The sequence below is a fragment of the Canis lupus genome, chromosome 17 (assembly GCF_048164855.1).
Source record: "Canis lupus baileyi chromosome 17, mCanLup2.hap1, whole genome shotgun sequence".
Classification (NCBI taxonomy): Eukaryota; Metazoa; Chordata; class Mammalia; order Carnivora; family Canidae; genus Canis; species Canis lupus.
This window is the reverse complement of record NC_132854.1, coordinates 18,671,278-18,686,947: the sequence shown is the minus strand read 5'-3', so window position 1 is coordinate 18,686,947 and position 15,670 is coordinate 18,671,278. Positions and strand designations below refer to the sequence as shown.

Here is a 15,670-nt window from a genome sequence, read left to right as displayed (position 1 = left end):
TTCTGTTGAGTCTGACAGCCTTGCAGAGTGCACACAGTCTGCTCTCCTGTGTAGACAAAGACTTTGCAGGCAGCTCCCCATAGACAGGCCACTGACTGCAGCTGTGCCCATGCCTGGTTAGACATACCTGCTGTGAATTAGGCATATGTGCCTGTAAGTCCCTGCCACTGACCACCTAAGGTGGATATTAGATGGGTATTGCTTTTATCAGCGTGAAACAGGCATTTGTTCTCCATTTGACTCCCCTGCCTGTCTCTCAATTAGTGCCACATCAAATAGGGAATAAAAACATCCATCACTTACTGGGTTCCTCAAACTTCACCTTCGAGAATCATGACATTTTCTCATGGTATGGGTTATTTTGTTTATATTTTTCAAGTAAAATTCTTATCATTCTATTAAACTATTTCTAAAATCTCTAAGGCTGATAAGGGATAAGATGATTTAGTAAGTGTAAAATAATTTTTTTTATTAAAATATTTTACTTATTTAAGAGAGAGAGAGAAAGAGGCAGAGGGAGAGTGAGAAGGAGAAGCAGATTCCCTGCTGAGCAGAGAGGTGGATGCTGAGCTCCATCGTAGAACCCTTGGGATCATGACCTGAGCTGAAGGCAGATGCTTAACTGACTGAGCCACCCAGGTGCCCCTATAAAATAATTTTGGTCTGAAATGAAAAAGACAGAAATACAGAATCGAATCAGGATTTTGAATGTAAGTGATAGTTGACATTGTCTGTCCCAACCCAGTCATGTTTTTGTTTTTGTTTTTTTTTAATGGTTGAAGGAAACTGGATGAGAGAGGCTAAGGGCCTAACTTAGGTCATGTAGCTTATTTGTGGCAGAATGATTTCCTCTTTTCCTCTGTAACCTTGACATGAGACGAGTTTCTACTTGTAGTTGAACTAGAACAAAAATAAATGGATACCCAGGTCTTATAAATCTAGGAACTGCTTTTAAAACAAATCACCTAATTTAGCTCACTCTTACAGTCAAGTACACTCTATAAACTCTATTTTTTATAGCACCTTCTTTATACTTTTGAGGGTAATACTTTTTCTCTACCTTTTTTACCTCACTTGATAAATACAGATGTTTTTCTCTGTTTCTACTGGAGCTTGAAATTAATATAGTTTTCTATACCAGTATTACCAATTATGTGAGCATTATGATGACTATAGGGCTTAACTAATGCTGAAGGGTAGCACAGGGGTAGATGACACTTATAAGAGCTTGCCATTTAGTACCTGCATGTGATTAGGTTGGAGAGACAGATGATGATTTTGTTATAACAGTAGTCTTGCTGTCTTCCCATTCTGGGTTTCCCAACAGTTCCCTCACACCTTTATGAATTTATACTTTTTAAAAAAATATTTTATTTATTCATGAGAGACACACACAGAGAGACAGAGACATAGGCAGAGGGAGAAGCAGGCTCCCTGTGGGAGGGGGGATCATGATCCTGGGGATCCCAGGACCCCGGGATCACGACCTGAGTCGAAGGCAGATGCTCAACCACTGAGCCACCCAAGTGCCCTGAATTTATACTTTAATTACTGGTCCTCTTTCTTTTCATTATGAGTCTTTGCTGCAGAATGCCTAATTTATTTTTTTGACCCCCGCCCCATGTGCGTATAATGCTACTCCTTGGAGTAAGAATTTTAGAGTAGCTTAAGACTTTAGGGTTAGAATAACCCCAATATTGAGAGACAGGGAAGTGGCTTGCCCAGAGTCACATACCCATTATTGTGAGAATGCACACTAGGGTCCTGAATTCTTAATTCATATTTTAATATTCCATTCAACCTTCTTATATGTGTATTTTTCAGAAAGATGTCCTTTATGTAGACATATATACGTAATATAAGCTGATGTAGAAATTTCCAGCAATAGAGAAGAGCATATAAATGAAAATACAGATTGCATACAGTTTCACAATTGAGAGGTAACCTGCAGTAACATTCAGTGTGTATCTCCCTCTGCCTTTTTTACACCTATGATCCAAGAGATTTGTCCATATTCACATAATTACTCATGTACCAGTATTTAAATATCGATGAGAATCAATTTTTCCTACACACCATATTATATGTAAACATCCACTTGTGGGGGATCCCTGGGTGGCTCAGCGGTTTAGTGCCTGCCTTTGGCCCAGGGCATGATCCTGGAGTCCCGGGATCAGGTCCCACATCAGGCTCCCTGCATGGAGCCTACTTCTCCCTCTGCCTGTGTCTCTGACTCTCTCTCTCTGTGTCTCTCATGAATAAATAAATAAAGTCTAAAAAAAAAACATTCACTTGTTGCTAGACATGTTTTAGCTGTCATTATTTTCCTTTATGTTATATATTTTTTCTGATAAATAAGATATTAGTAAATATTTGCTTAATATTGTTATTATTTAGCTGTATTATGCTTACATATTTTATTTATCTGGCATATATTGTATGAAGGTGGAGGGGTAGAATTTCAGCTTAATATTTTCTAGGAGAATGACTAGTTCCCTAGCACAAGTTACTGAATTGCCTTTCTCTCCCCACACTGATGCATTGATGCCAGGTATTCAGAGGTTTATACTTGCAGATAAACTTTAGAATTATTGTGTCAATTTCATATTTTCCACCCCCTTGGGATTGCATTGAATTTATAGATTTCATTTAGGGAGGAAACTGACATCTTTACAATGTAGAGTCTTCCTATTCAAGAAGAAGATGATATCTCTACATTTATGTGAGTCTTCTTTATCTCCCTCAGTAGTTTTATAGTTTTCTTCATTATAGTTTCTGCACATTCTTATTGCTTATTTCCTTCTCTGGTTGTTACTGTTGGATCTGTACAATTCACTTATATTTATATTTAAGAGTGTTAGAGATTCTATACTTTTTTTTGGTTAGTGTTGGAATTTTTCAACTATACAATAACATCTAAAAATAATCATTTTTCCATCTTGCAAATATTTATACTTCCATTTTATTCTCTTTTGAAAATTGCATTGTACAGCACTTACATTACAAAGTGAATTATAGTACTACTTATAAGTATCTTTACCCTTTTTCCTATTTTAATAGAAATGGTACTATTGTTTTAAAATTTCTTATGATGACTATGTCAAGCATTTGTTCAATTAAGTGTATGAACTATAACTCTTACAATATGGAAGTTCTATTTTCATTAAAAGCATAAATGATAAATATGTGTATGTATATATTAACATATATACTTATTTGTATATACCCTATATGTACTGTATATTTATGCACATATGCACACACCCTTTTAAAACAAATTCAAATTACCATGAAGTAGTTCTTTCTGTTCTGTGATTATAGCAAACACAGAATGATATTATAATCATGGATATTACATGGATAAATAGGAATGATTTGTGGGTTGTGGTAAGATGATCTTGCCTACTCTACCAAGTGTATCTCCCAAAGTTGTGTTTGGCTGCTAAAATTCTGACTGAGAAGATTTCTTCTCATTAATGAATGTGCCTTTTATCGATGACTTATTCATTAATTTAAATTAATGGGGTGTATTATTCAATTAGGTTTGACACCTTAGTTTAAATTAGAAGATCACACCTTGAATTTGTTGTGGACAGTTGAGGGCAGATTGAGAGGAGAGTTGTAGCATAGGGAATTCTTTTACCTCTTTCTGGGAACCTGGGGATAACAGACAATATTAGAGGTGAAGAAAAATTTGCCAAAATTGGATTTTGGAGTAAGAAAGTTGTACTTTTCATCAAGTATATTTACATTTTTATCTAGATATCTCTTCCCCTAAAAGAGTGAGGGAGAGATCCATGTTAGAGTGTAGATATTTATATACTAAGTGTGAATGGGTGACCTTAAAATATTAAGTGTTTTATGAAGAAGACATCCTCAAGGAACAGTGGAACTTTCCTTTTATTATACCTATTGACTACAGACATGACATAAGTAGTCATGCAGGATACAGAAACCAAATGAGTTTATGGTTCTGGAAAGAGTAAGAGCCAGTAGTAGAGTTTAAGAAAAGCTACCGCAGAGGATGAAGGCTAGACAAGAGTCAGGTGACACTGATGCAGCTCAGAAGGATAATGAAGCACCACAGCCACTAGTAGGATGAACAGAGAATGGAGGTGGTGAGAAACAGAACTGGCCCAAAAAGAGAACCAGAAGACCTTTGCTACTTTGGTGGAGGAAACAATTTTGACTAAAAGAACAGTTTAATATGATCCCTAAATTGGATTTGGTTTTCCAGAGACCAAGAAAGAGTGACATATATTAGATTGGAACAAGGGCTCAATACATTCTTCAAGACCTCCTCCATGAGGAGAGCTGGCCACTCACTACTTCCACTCTGCCCCTCTGTACCTGTGAGGAACTGATCTAGAGATACCAGATGGAGTGAAATCACCTCACCCCTTCAGACAGCACAGTCCTCCAATTAAAACAACAGCAAAGGGAGAAAGGGTTACCTCATCGGGGGACAATGTTGGAAATACAGGGCCCAGAAGAAGTCTCTCATTTGTCTTTAGACAGTAGTAGAAAGCAATGCTGGGATGGGACAGGCACAGGGAAGAGACTCATTTTGGGTGCCATGTTGACAGTGCTGTAACTCTCAATTCCTGGAGCTTTGCATATCTCACCTCAGAACTGGTCTCAGAGGGATGGATATGTGGATTATGAAGCCACTTCTCTGTTTTCAGTTTCAAATCCTTATATTTTCCTTATGAATCTATTTCCAACACCTTTTCCTCTTTTTATTTGATTTATGATGGAAAATTCCAAATCCATTATTGCTTAAATGTAGAACTCTAAATTGAGTGACTTTAAAACTTTTTAAAACAAATATAACCTGTTATTTGAAAGTAGATAACTTTATCCTAACTTAACTAATTATATCTTCAACGATCATGTCCTAAGCTACTGAGGTTTAGTAATTCTACATATGATGAATTGGGATGGGAGGTTAATTTTCAACCCATAAAAAGGGCTATATAAAACACATCAGTAAAATTAATTTCATCTGTTCCTTTTTGCTGTTTTATTGAGGCCACTAGAAACATTGATGTTATGCATTTGGCCTATGCTATGTTTCTGTCACATAGTGCTTCTTCATGATACTAGCTAATGCTCACTGATATATGCAGGCTTTGTTCTAGGACCATTACATATATTTAATCATTTAACACTTAAAATAACCCCATTTAGTATGTGTTATTGTTTGCCTTTGTAACTGAGGGATGAAGGTGTCAGCCCCAGGCCACATAGACAGGGAATAGCAGAGTCAGCATGTGAATGCGGGTACCCTAGCTCTAAAATAGGCATTCTGAGCTGCTCTAGAATAACACATCCCTATAGAGCAATAATATATTTAGTCAGTCTTTGGAATTTGAATAATATCAGTTCCTCATATTACTAGACACTGGATACATCTCTATTAATCTCCCCTTTTCATTTCTACTTTTCTTTGGTCTGTGCTTCAATTTTTCTTGATAGCTTTTTACCTCTAGCATTTTTTACTAATCAATACCTATGTTTTTTTTCTGTTACTCAATGTATATTTTATTATGTGTTTTATATACTTATCTGTTTTTTATAGCAGAGCTATATATATTTTTTGCTTCTTTAGCCTGTCTTTTGTTTTAAAACCTTTAGCATTTATTAGGAAACAGATCTTCTGGATTTGTTGAATTCTCTTAGGAAAAAATAATATACTATATACTTTAAGATAGCTTTTATATTTGTGGTTATAGACACTCTTTAAAAATGTGGTGGCAAAAAACCCCACAATGGAATGAATCATGACCAAATTCAAAATATACTGTTTATTAAGGGAATAAGACCATAAAATCTTTTCCCTCAAAGTGAGAAAGGTATTTTAAAATAAATTTGTCGGCAATGGTAGATTTAAGTGATTTAAATTTAATGAAATGTCAGTTTTCATTCTCATAAAGCTGTGCATGTGTCTGTTGGAAGATGGCTGAATGGAAGGACTTGAGAAGTTTGCTTTCTTTTTTTTTGGCTTTATCACTTGTTACATGACCTTGCCCTTAGATAGACAGAAGGAATCAAGACAAATTGAGTAGGAGGCTAGAAAATGCTCTTTCAACCGCTACTTAAGGGACTCAACTTCTTTCTTCTGACATTAGTGCAATATCCTATTTTTCTTCCTTTTCTAGAGCTTCACGTTTGACCTCAGTATTCTTTACCTTGACTTTGAAACTTGTGCTTTATTTCACCTTTACTGCCTCTCATTTTGCCCTTTGAATTTGACCTATGCATTTCCCACTTGAGCACAGTAGTTTGGTCTTGATTTTCATCATGCTCTTCTTGGTGAGTATTTTATACTCTGACTCCACAAGCATGCACCTTAAACACAGCTAGAATTCTGGTGAGCCCTACCAGTGCATCTCAGTAGGAAGACCCAGATCCTGATCCTTTTCCTGACTCTGGTTCTCTTCGATACCTTTGTTAATGGCTGTATCATGAGAATTTATGACAAAAATGACTTTGGAAATTTGTGTAAGATAGGGTGAAACCTTGATAATAAAGGATTTCCTTATTCTACAATAGTATTTACAATGCTGCTAAAGCTTTTACATGAGAAATGAAGTCTAGTCAATCATCCAAATTTATGTTTCTGTATCTGAAACAGCCATGCTGTCATTTGGGACAGTATTTCTGTAATTTTAGCAAAAGATCACTCACAGAGCTTGTTATAATACAGACCTTTATAGGCTCTTCCCCAGAGATTCTGACTCAGATGATCTGTGCGGGACCCACAAATTTGCACTTTTAACTAAAGCTTTGGTGTTACTGATGATGTCCTTCTGATGACCACACTTTGGATACCGTTGATGTAGACCAAACCTCCAGGTGATCATTTGTTCTAAGTTACTTGGTAATGTATTAATAGAAGCTAATATGTCAATCATATTCACCTAAAGAAAATAAAAAAAAGATTATTAATATTTTTTGTTTCCAAATGTTATACATATGTATAATGAACAAATAGTTAAATTCAGCAGTGACTTTGGTAAAAAGGTTTTCAAAGACATAGTCTAGAAATCTTATATTAGGAATATAGGTGGCTCAGGATATTTGAAGCAAAGTACCTTAGAAAATTATCTTTACCCAAGTTATACAACTAATTATCTTTGCCAAAAGATTCACTTTAATGCCGATTTAAAACTACTTTAAAGATTCCTGATATGGAAAAGGAATCCTCCTTATGGTTGGGTGAAAATATTTTTCTTAAACATTTAGAGAAATGTACTTTTTACATTTGTCATTATGTGTAATATTTTACATTGAGATAAATTCTGTATTTCAACTATCAATGTAATTTCTACTGTCAGAAAACTAAGTAAGCATAATTACATTTACATATGGTTATGGTTATCAACATTTAGATAATGGTTATCTAAAACCATTTAAATAATATGAAGTATAAATTACGTTTTTTCCAATGACACAAGCAGATAACTCAAAATTCTCAATCTTACATTTCATAAATGATTTTATATGTTTATTTTCACAATAAGTAAAATATTTATTGTGTACAGAGTACTAGCCCAGCAATCTGTTAGGTAATCTGAGACAAAAGTCATAAAAGGCATTGATTCTACTTTAAATCCATGCTCATGATATAGTATAGGTAGACTCCCAAATCCACTCTATAAAGCAATATGCTTTAGTTATTTGGAAAAGGAGAGAAAAGTCATTTGAATCTAGACTAAAAAGAGGTGTAGAATTCATAAAAAATATGTGTAAGTTTCTGAATATGAGTGAGTAAGTATGTGTAAAAGTGGAAAGGAATTAGGGACATTTGCAATTCAAACTAGTAATCAGATCATACATTCGGAAAATACTGTTTGTTTTAAATTTCCATAACTTGCCCATAAAATTATTATTTGTTAAAATGAAGGATATATTAAAACAAAGTAATGAAGGAAAATATTTACAAGAGAAGTAACAAACTGAGCAACATAGTATATGTGTGGTGTGTACACATGTGTTTGTATGTGTGTGTATCTCAAATTTACCTATGACATTCATTCATGTGAATGTTTACTCTGTTCTTGTGCAGGGTATATATTTAGCAAACATGTCAAGAATAAATACAATATAAGCTTCCATATAAATCATCCATGAAAGGTACTCGTTGCTCCATGGAGAAACTATGCCCCTGTAGGTTAACCCTGTCATTGATAGCAGTGTAACATTCTGCATTTGAACCTTGTATTCAAATCTATGCTTCATGTCATTATTTAAAACAAAAGGTTACCTTTGAAAGTGTTGTTTAATAGAAACCTTTAGGTTTGCATGGGAATTGGCCTCATGGATCTCCAACTGCCAGGAGCTGAGCTGACTGAGGGCCCTGGAGCTGAGCTGTGACATCTATTACTCCATTCCTACCAAGGCCATGCCTTCATGGGCTGCTCCCTGTCAATCGTGAGTGACTGTGGCAGGGAGATGAAGTCAGGCTTGTTTCTAGAATACACCAGAGGGACTTCTTTGACTCTTGACATTGGCTCCTGGCTGCCATGACAGCGTTGCTGAATCTTCCTTAGAAGACAACAGACTACAACACTTCTGCCCAGCCTTCTCTATTTCACTCTGGGGCTGACTTGTGTTATGATCTGAAAGCTCTCCCAGCTTTTCCTGGCTTCCTCCCAGTGTTCTCTTACTGTAAGAGAAAAATCCTACCCTAGTAAGATCCCTGCAAGTAATCCCATACGGGCATCTGCTTTTTAGAGGACCCTGCCTAACTGTCTTAGAGTTCTGCCAGTGAAACAGAACCAGTAGGTTATGTGTCTATATTGAGGAATTGGCTCATGTGATTATGGAAACTAAGTCCCATAATCTGTTCTCTATAAACTAGAGACCCAGAAGAGCTGCTGATAGTTCTAGTCCCAGTGCAAAGGTCTGAAAAGCTGAAGGTTGGTGGTAGAAGTTCTAGTCCAAGGACGGGAGATGACTGATGTCCTCTCTCAGCAAACAGATAGAACATTCTCTCTTCCTCTGCCTTTTTGTTCTATTCAGGCCCCCAGCAGATGGGATGGTGCCCACCCACATTGGGGAGAGACATATTTTTTACCCAGTCCACTAATTGAAATGCTGATCTCTTCCAGAAAAACCCAAGCAGAAACACCTAGAAATATTGTCTAATCAGATACCTGGGCACCCCTTGACCCAATCAAGTTGACACTGGAAACTAACTGTCATACCAGCACACTGTTTCAGGAACAGTATACCATGTACCAAAGAGGTGTATACTCAAACAAACATGAGGCCACTGATGACAGCCTGTAATTTGTTTTCTGACCACAATATCAATTGTCAAATCTAAAGGGCGCTTACCCATTGCTGGAACCCCTCCAGCTCAAGGTGGCTTCTCTAGGAAGCTTTCCTTATATATTTATTCACTTAGTGGTGATTCTCTTCCATTTGAACTTTTTGATAAGATTAATACTAGTATGAAAAAGTTCCTTCACATACACAGTGCTATTTCAATTCTAGGATGCTTCCTTTAGCCTTTTCATTCATTTATCCAACATTTATTGCAAATTGATTTTATGTCAGGTATGATCCCAGACCCTGGAGTTATGTGTTGGACATAAAGATTTATTACATGAGTGGCACAATTTTTCTTCCCATTAAAAGTGAAACAAAAGTGTCTTCAATTGCATTAAAATAGTTTCTGTGGGGTTTTTTTTTGTAATGAAGCAAGTTAAGTACCATAAAAAAACAAAGTAAAATGTGAAATAGCCATTCTGTTATATATTAAACAATGGGAAAGTCAGCTCTATTATGTGATACGTATAATTGGTTTTCCTGGACATAGGTAGTGATTGAGAAGGCCTTGTATGGTTTAGGTCACTTTTATTATTTTATAAATATAGTATGTTTATTATGAAAAGCAGAAAATGTAAACAAGATAACAGAAAAAAAAGCATAAGTAAATTCACTATAATTCTAGCACCCAGAAATTCTCACTGTTAACTTTGTGCTGTATAGCCTTCCAGAGTTTTACAGTAAAACACGTATGTATACCCCCCCACACACATGCTTGCATATGCTCAGGTATATTATCATTCATTTTTCCATGCATTTACTGAAATCTAGCCTGTGCCAGTTCCTGCAATAAGGACCATGGAAACAGCAAAAGGAAAACATCACTCCCAACATCCTGGAACTTGACTTGCAGGCGTGTAGTATCTCTGCAGTGGTCTCTTGGGTCTGTGGAGTGACATCTCTGTCTGTCTCTGAGTGAAGTCTCGCTACTGTCTATCATGGGACACCCTTCATTACATACATAGCTGAAACTGACTCCATGTGGCTCCACACAGGTCCTTGTGAATATGCAGTGAGCTTACATGCAGCACAGTGTACAGTCCATAGGAAGTTCTGAGCCACTGCTGCTATGATCATACTACTGGTTGTCTCTTCCTGGTATCACTTAGAGATTATGAACTACCATAACATTGACCAACCCTCAGTGCTAGTCACTCCGGATTATGCTGCAAACTGCCCTGTGATTGTAGTCAAAACTTACACTTGGAACCACGGTGAGTTGTTCTGTCCACAGCATGTCAGCAGAGCACATCTGCACTTGTCAGCAGCTCCAGAGATCTTCTGTTGACCTGAGTTGTGGCATCTTGAAGGAAGGCTGAGAACTCCCTTATGTGTCCTGCTCCCACCCTAGTGTTTTCTCAAATGAATTGTAGTGTATTCCATGTGGATTTCTTTTTTCAAAATTACCCCCAAACATGTCATATACATTTGGTGGTACTTTTCGAGGCAGTAACAGATCACCAAAAACTTAATTTCACTGCTATTGATTGCTATAGGCAGCTTTTTAAAATGCATAGCTTTTATGAAAAACTCTTTACTTTGAAATAATTATAAATTCATGAGAGGTTGCAAAAACAGTACATAGAGTCTCTTCAACCCTATGCCCAGCTTCTTCCAAAGGTGATACCTCACATACCAGTGCAATAACAAAACCAGAAAATTGGCATTGGAACAATACTGTTAACTGGGCTAGAGACCATATTCAGTTTTCGTAAGTTTTCACATACACTTGTGTATGTGTGTGTGTGTATCTCTGTGTGTGTGGTTCTGTGCAATTTGATCACATATTTAGGTTTGTATAACCACAACAGTCAAGGTACAGAACTGTTCCATCACCCCAAAGGAGCTCCCTTTGCTACTCCTTCTAGTTTACCCATCCCCACACCCAAGTACCAGTCCACACCCACCCATCTGTCTTTACAGTCCTATCCTTCTAAGGTATGTAACCTTTTGGAAATGGACTTTTTTTTTTCATAAAACAGACTCTTTTAAAACGTACTCTTTTTTCTTGATTATATACCACAGACATCTTTCCATTAAACTTGCTTTACCATTTATTTTCATTTGTTCTTTTACGTTGAAAACAAAACAAAATTAAGCAAACAAAACAATGCAAGACAAGATGACAAAACTTTGAAATAAAAATAAAACTTCCTGGAGCCTGTCAGATGTAATGAAGGCACTTGGTTTTCAACATGCACTTAATTAACACCAATGAAATCTTTTTTTTTTTTTCTTAAACTGAAAGTGAAAGCAGATATTTGGTCCTAGTTTGTCTGTCTACTCCATACTAAACTTCTGAGAAAGCAAATAGAAAAAGAACTATGGATGTTAGTGGCACAAAATTCTCATAAACTTTTTAAACATAGCAGGCTGAAAGTCATTTATTTGCTCTATATTGAGAAAAAAGTCTTAATTTTAGTGAAGTTATAAAATTATGTGATTAAGTTGAAAAAATCATTCAAGTTTTCTTTTATATAATGTATTATATGTATATATATATTATATGTATATAATATATATAAATATTTTAGAGAGAGAACAGTGGGGAAGAGGCAGAGGGAGAGAGAGAGAGAATCTCAAGCAGACTCCCCACTGAGCCATAGGCCCTGACATGGGGCTGGATCCCAGGACCCTGAAATCATGACCTGGAATGAAAACAGGAGTCAGATGCTCAACCGACTGAGGCACCCAGGGCCCCTCATCTAAGTTCATTTCAAAAACTATCCAGCAGTTTTCAGTAAAGACTTTCTCTTCAAAGTCATTATTAATATTGAGTGTATTTCTAACATTGCTGAATATTCAGTAAGTCATTGATATAAATTCAAGTAATTCAAATGTCAGGCCGAGTTCTCAGTAGTGATTTACATTGGCAAGAGTTTTATGAGAGTGCATTATTAGTTTGCTGACTGCCTTAATATATAAAGGTTATAAAAGAATTTTATCCAGCAGTTATGAATTTTAGCATACCACCAGGTAAATATAAATATCCAAAAGAATGCATGTGGCTTTTAAACTTCTGCAGAAATGGTCAGAGTGATTCAAGTTTTCAAATTATGGACACCCTTTTTTTTCATTAAATGGTGCATATAGTCTTCTCACATACGGAATGAAAACATATCATAACATTTTGGAAATATTATAGAATCCTGAAATTGGCTTTGGTTTATCAGCATTTCCTTTCCCTACTGTATCTCTGATATCTCCACTAATACCCTGAGTTTAACTATATGTACTCTGGGCACTTCAATTTATGAAACCATTCATATATTTTTAAACTATCAACTTAAAAAATTTGTCCATGTAGATATTATTGTAATTCAGATGGTGGTGGCAAGAGTCTCAGAGGATGATTAAATTTGGGTGTTTCACTGCCTAAGATTTGATTTTTTAATTTGCATGTTAAGCACACAACTTTATTAGTTTCCCCAGAATCAATCAGTTGGGTGTCAGATTTAAAAGAAACTGATTTATAAAATAAATGTATTATGTTAATTATGGAATTCTAAACATGGGGGTTTTTTTGGCACACTCTTCTGGTGACAGGAAGTTGTCTTCTCAGGAGATGAAGTTATAGGGAAGTTTGCTTGTTGGACAAGCAAAGTAAAGTAAAGTGATTTGGATATTTCTTGACGCTAGTTCTCAAGATTTTGTTAGAAAACTTGAGAATGAGAAAGACGACAGATTCCTTTATCTTATACCAGGGATTCTGATGTAGGAGGTCTGGCCTTCGGTATCTGTTACTGAGCGTAGTGAGGTTATTCCTATGCCATTCAGCAGAGAAGCACTTATGTAAGTCGTATGTCCATCAGTCTGTGGTAGTCTGCTGGCCAACTCAAAGGATGTTTCCACACAATACCATTCATATTAATCAAAGCATTCTTGTCCAGGACAGTGTTAAAAACATTTTCTTCTTTCCACCCTTCCCTCCTTCTCCCATTATTTTTTTTATAAAAATTCTCATCAATTTCCTAAGTGAAAACATCATAGGTAGTTCACAATTAAATTACATCTTATATTAGATGTTCCTTTTTAAAGAGCTTTAAAGGTATTCTTGGTATGTAATAAACTGCACATATTTTAAATGTATAATTTGATAGGTTTTGATGTATGAATAAACAGGTGAAACCATAATCTCTATCTAGGTAGTGAAAATGTCCATTCAAAAAATACCCACATCCAAAAGTTTTCATGTGTGGCTTTATAATTTCTCCCATCCACCGATCCTACTCCCCTATCTTAACCATGGCTCCGCTTTGTATGTTTAGTGGATCTCTTTCTGATAGGTCTTAAGAAGGCATTACTAGCTTGATGAGATTTTAGAGGGGCCCTATGATTTTAAGTTGGATATTTTCCAGGAAAGATTCACTTTTTAAGCTGAATGTTGGAGGATTCCTGACACACAGAGGAAAAATTACCATCACTTTTCTGTAGGGCAACATCACCTATGTCTGTAATTTTTTAGATTTCCATGCTCTTGACTCAGAAATTCTATCTTGAAGAACATAGGTATGTGCTTGAAGACGCTTGTATGAAGATGTTCATTGAAGTAATTTTTGCAAGTAAAAGAAGATTGGAAAATTTATAAATATATTTTTTAAAGATTTTATTTATTTATTCATGAGAGACACAGAGAAAGTGGCAGAGACATAGTCAGAGGGAGAAGCAGGCTCCCCGCAGGGAGCCCATATGGGCCTCAATCCTGGAACTCTGGGATCACGACCTGAGCCAAAGGGAGACACTCAACTGCTGAGCCACCCAGGTGTCCCTATAAATATATATATATTTTAAATAGGGGATTGGTTAGGTAAACAATGGAATATCTATATAGTGGAATAACATTTAACTACCAAAATTATTTTGTAAGTTGTTTATTATTGTAGAAAGATATTTATGATGTATTACTCATGAAAATCCACTGGGAAGAGTATATTTATATAATATGAACTATTAAAATATATATCGGAAAGTATTTATTTTAGATCAACAATGTGTCTCTGGTTAAACTATGAGTATTTTAATATTTTCCTCGTTTGTTTATATTTTTTCTAATTTTTATATTATGAAATATGGAAACAAAATATTAGTGAAAATTATATTTCACATAATAGACTTAGCTCTTCACTTAGCTCTTCAATTTCCTAGCTCTTCACATTATCAGGTTGATTTCTATTTTCTCTTTCTTTGTTGTCTGTTATATGCTTTTACCCCAATATTAAGGTTTAAACCCAGCTCCAGCTCAGCCTGTTTCTTGACATTGCTTCTCCTCATAAATACTTACTCAGAGAGAATCATCTACTTCCTTTATGACGGTCTCAAAGCAGAGCTTCTGGGCCTATCATTGCATCTGGTACACAGTATTGCAATGATTTCTTTACACATTTCTCCCCTACAACTGAAATCAAGTTGATGGCACTAAATATATCTTGCTGAATTTCTGTTTGCCTCAGGGTACTTAATATGTGCTTATTCAGACACTGACTGAATGAATGGCCTTCTCCATGTATCAGGTGCAAATGAGAGTGTTATATGAGAGTTAGATAATTTCAAACTGCGTGATATTAAAGGCTGTAGTCGTTCTTTTTCTTTTTTTTCATTTTAAAATCACCATAAAATTACCTTGAAAAAAATTCTGAGAATTTAAAATAAGATAGCTTATATAGTAACTGATAATTCCTAGACCAATTCTTAAAAAACAAATATAAACACATTCTAAAATTCATAAACAATTATGACCCTTCAAATTAAAGCCTTCTGGAGATATGTGGAACCATGTAGAAGTCATGATTAGTGAGACTGTATGTATGATGTAATTAATATACATTGGAAGGGGTTTTCAATTTAATGTGCCCATTTTATAACAAAATATAATAAAAGGTACTTATCCCAAAGGACATTTAAAGTTTTGAGAAACATCAAAACCAATAAGTATTTTGTACTAGGCAGATTTCCTAAAGTGTACTTTGCTAAGTAGAGTACAAAATATTTATTGGTTTTCATCTTTATCACTAAATTGAATACAAAATATTGATGAGAATATCATTAAAGATGAGTCCCAAAGCAACAATAAATAAATATTCCAGTATGTTTGACTTTAGAGAAAAACCTTTTTAAAATGCCTGTCAGCTAAAGATAAAAATTTTAAAATATATGGAGTTAATTGCCTGATTGAGAAAACTGCTATTTTGTCAGGAGAGGAGAGTGCCTGGCATTCAACTCCCAGAGGAATTTCTACTTAGAGGTGAGAGAAATTATGAAGTCTCTTAACTGCACAGCACAGCAGCATATTATTTACTAGTTCCCCTAATAAATACAAATCATAGCCGAGGTG

At 35.5% G+C, this 15,670-nt stretch overlaps 1 protein-coding gene and 1 long non-coding RNA gene across 7 annotated transcripts in view; one reads left to right on the top strand and one right to left on the bottom strand.

The window, feature by feature from the left end:
- The window catches only part of GPC5 (glypican 5), a 1,343,507-nt gene that overhangs the window by 213,228 nt on the left and 1,114,609 nt on the right, over positions 1–15,670 (top strand). The gene's annotated exons all lie outside the window — the stretch shown is intronic.
- Positions 1–15,670, bottom strand: part of LOC140607944 (uncharacterized) — a 39,927-nt gene that overhangs the window by 16,719 nt on the left and 7,538 nt on the right. The window contains exon 2 of the long non-coding RNA XR_012009863.1: positions 6,712–6,923. This is a non-coding gene — a long non-coding RNA (uncharacterized lncRNA). The remainder of the gene's footprint in view (positions 1–6,711; positions 6,924–15,670) is intronic.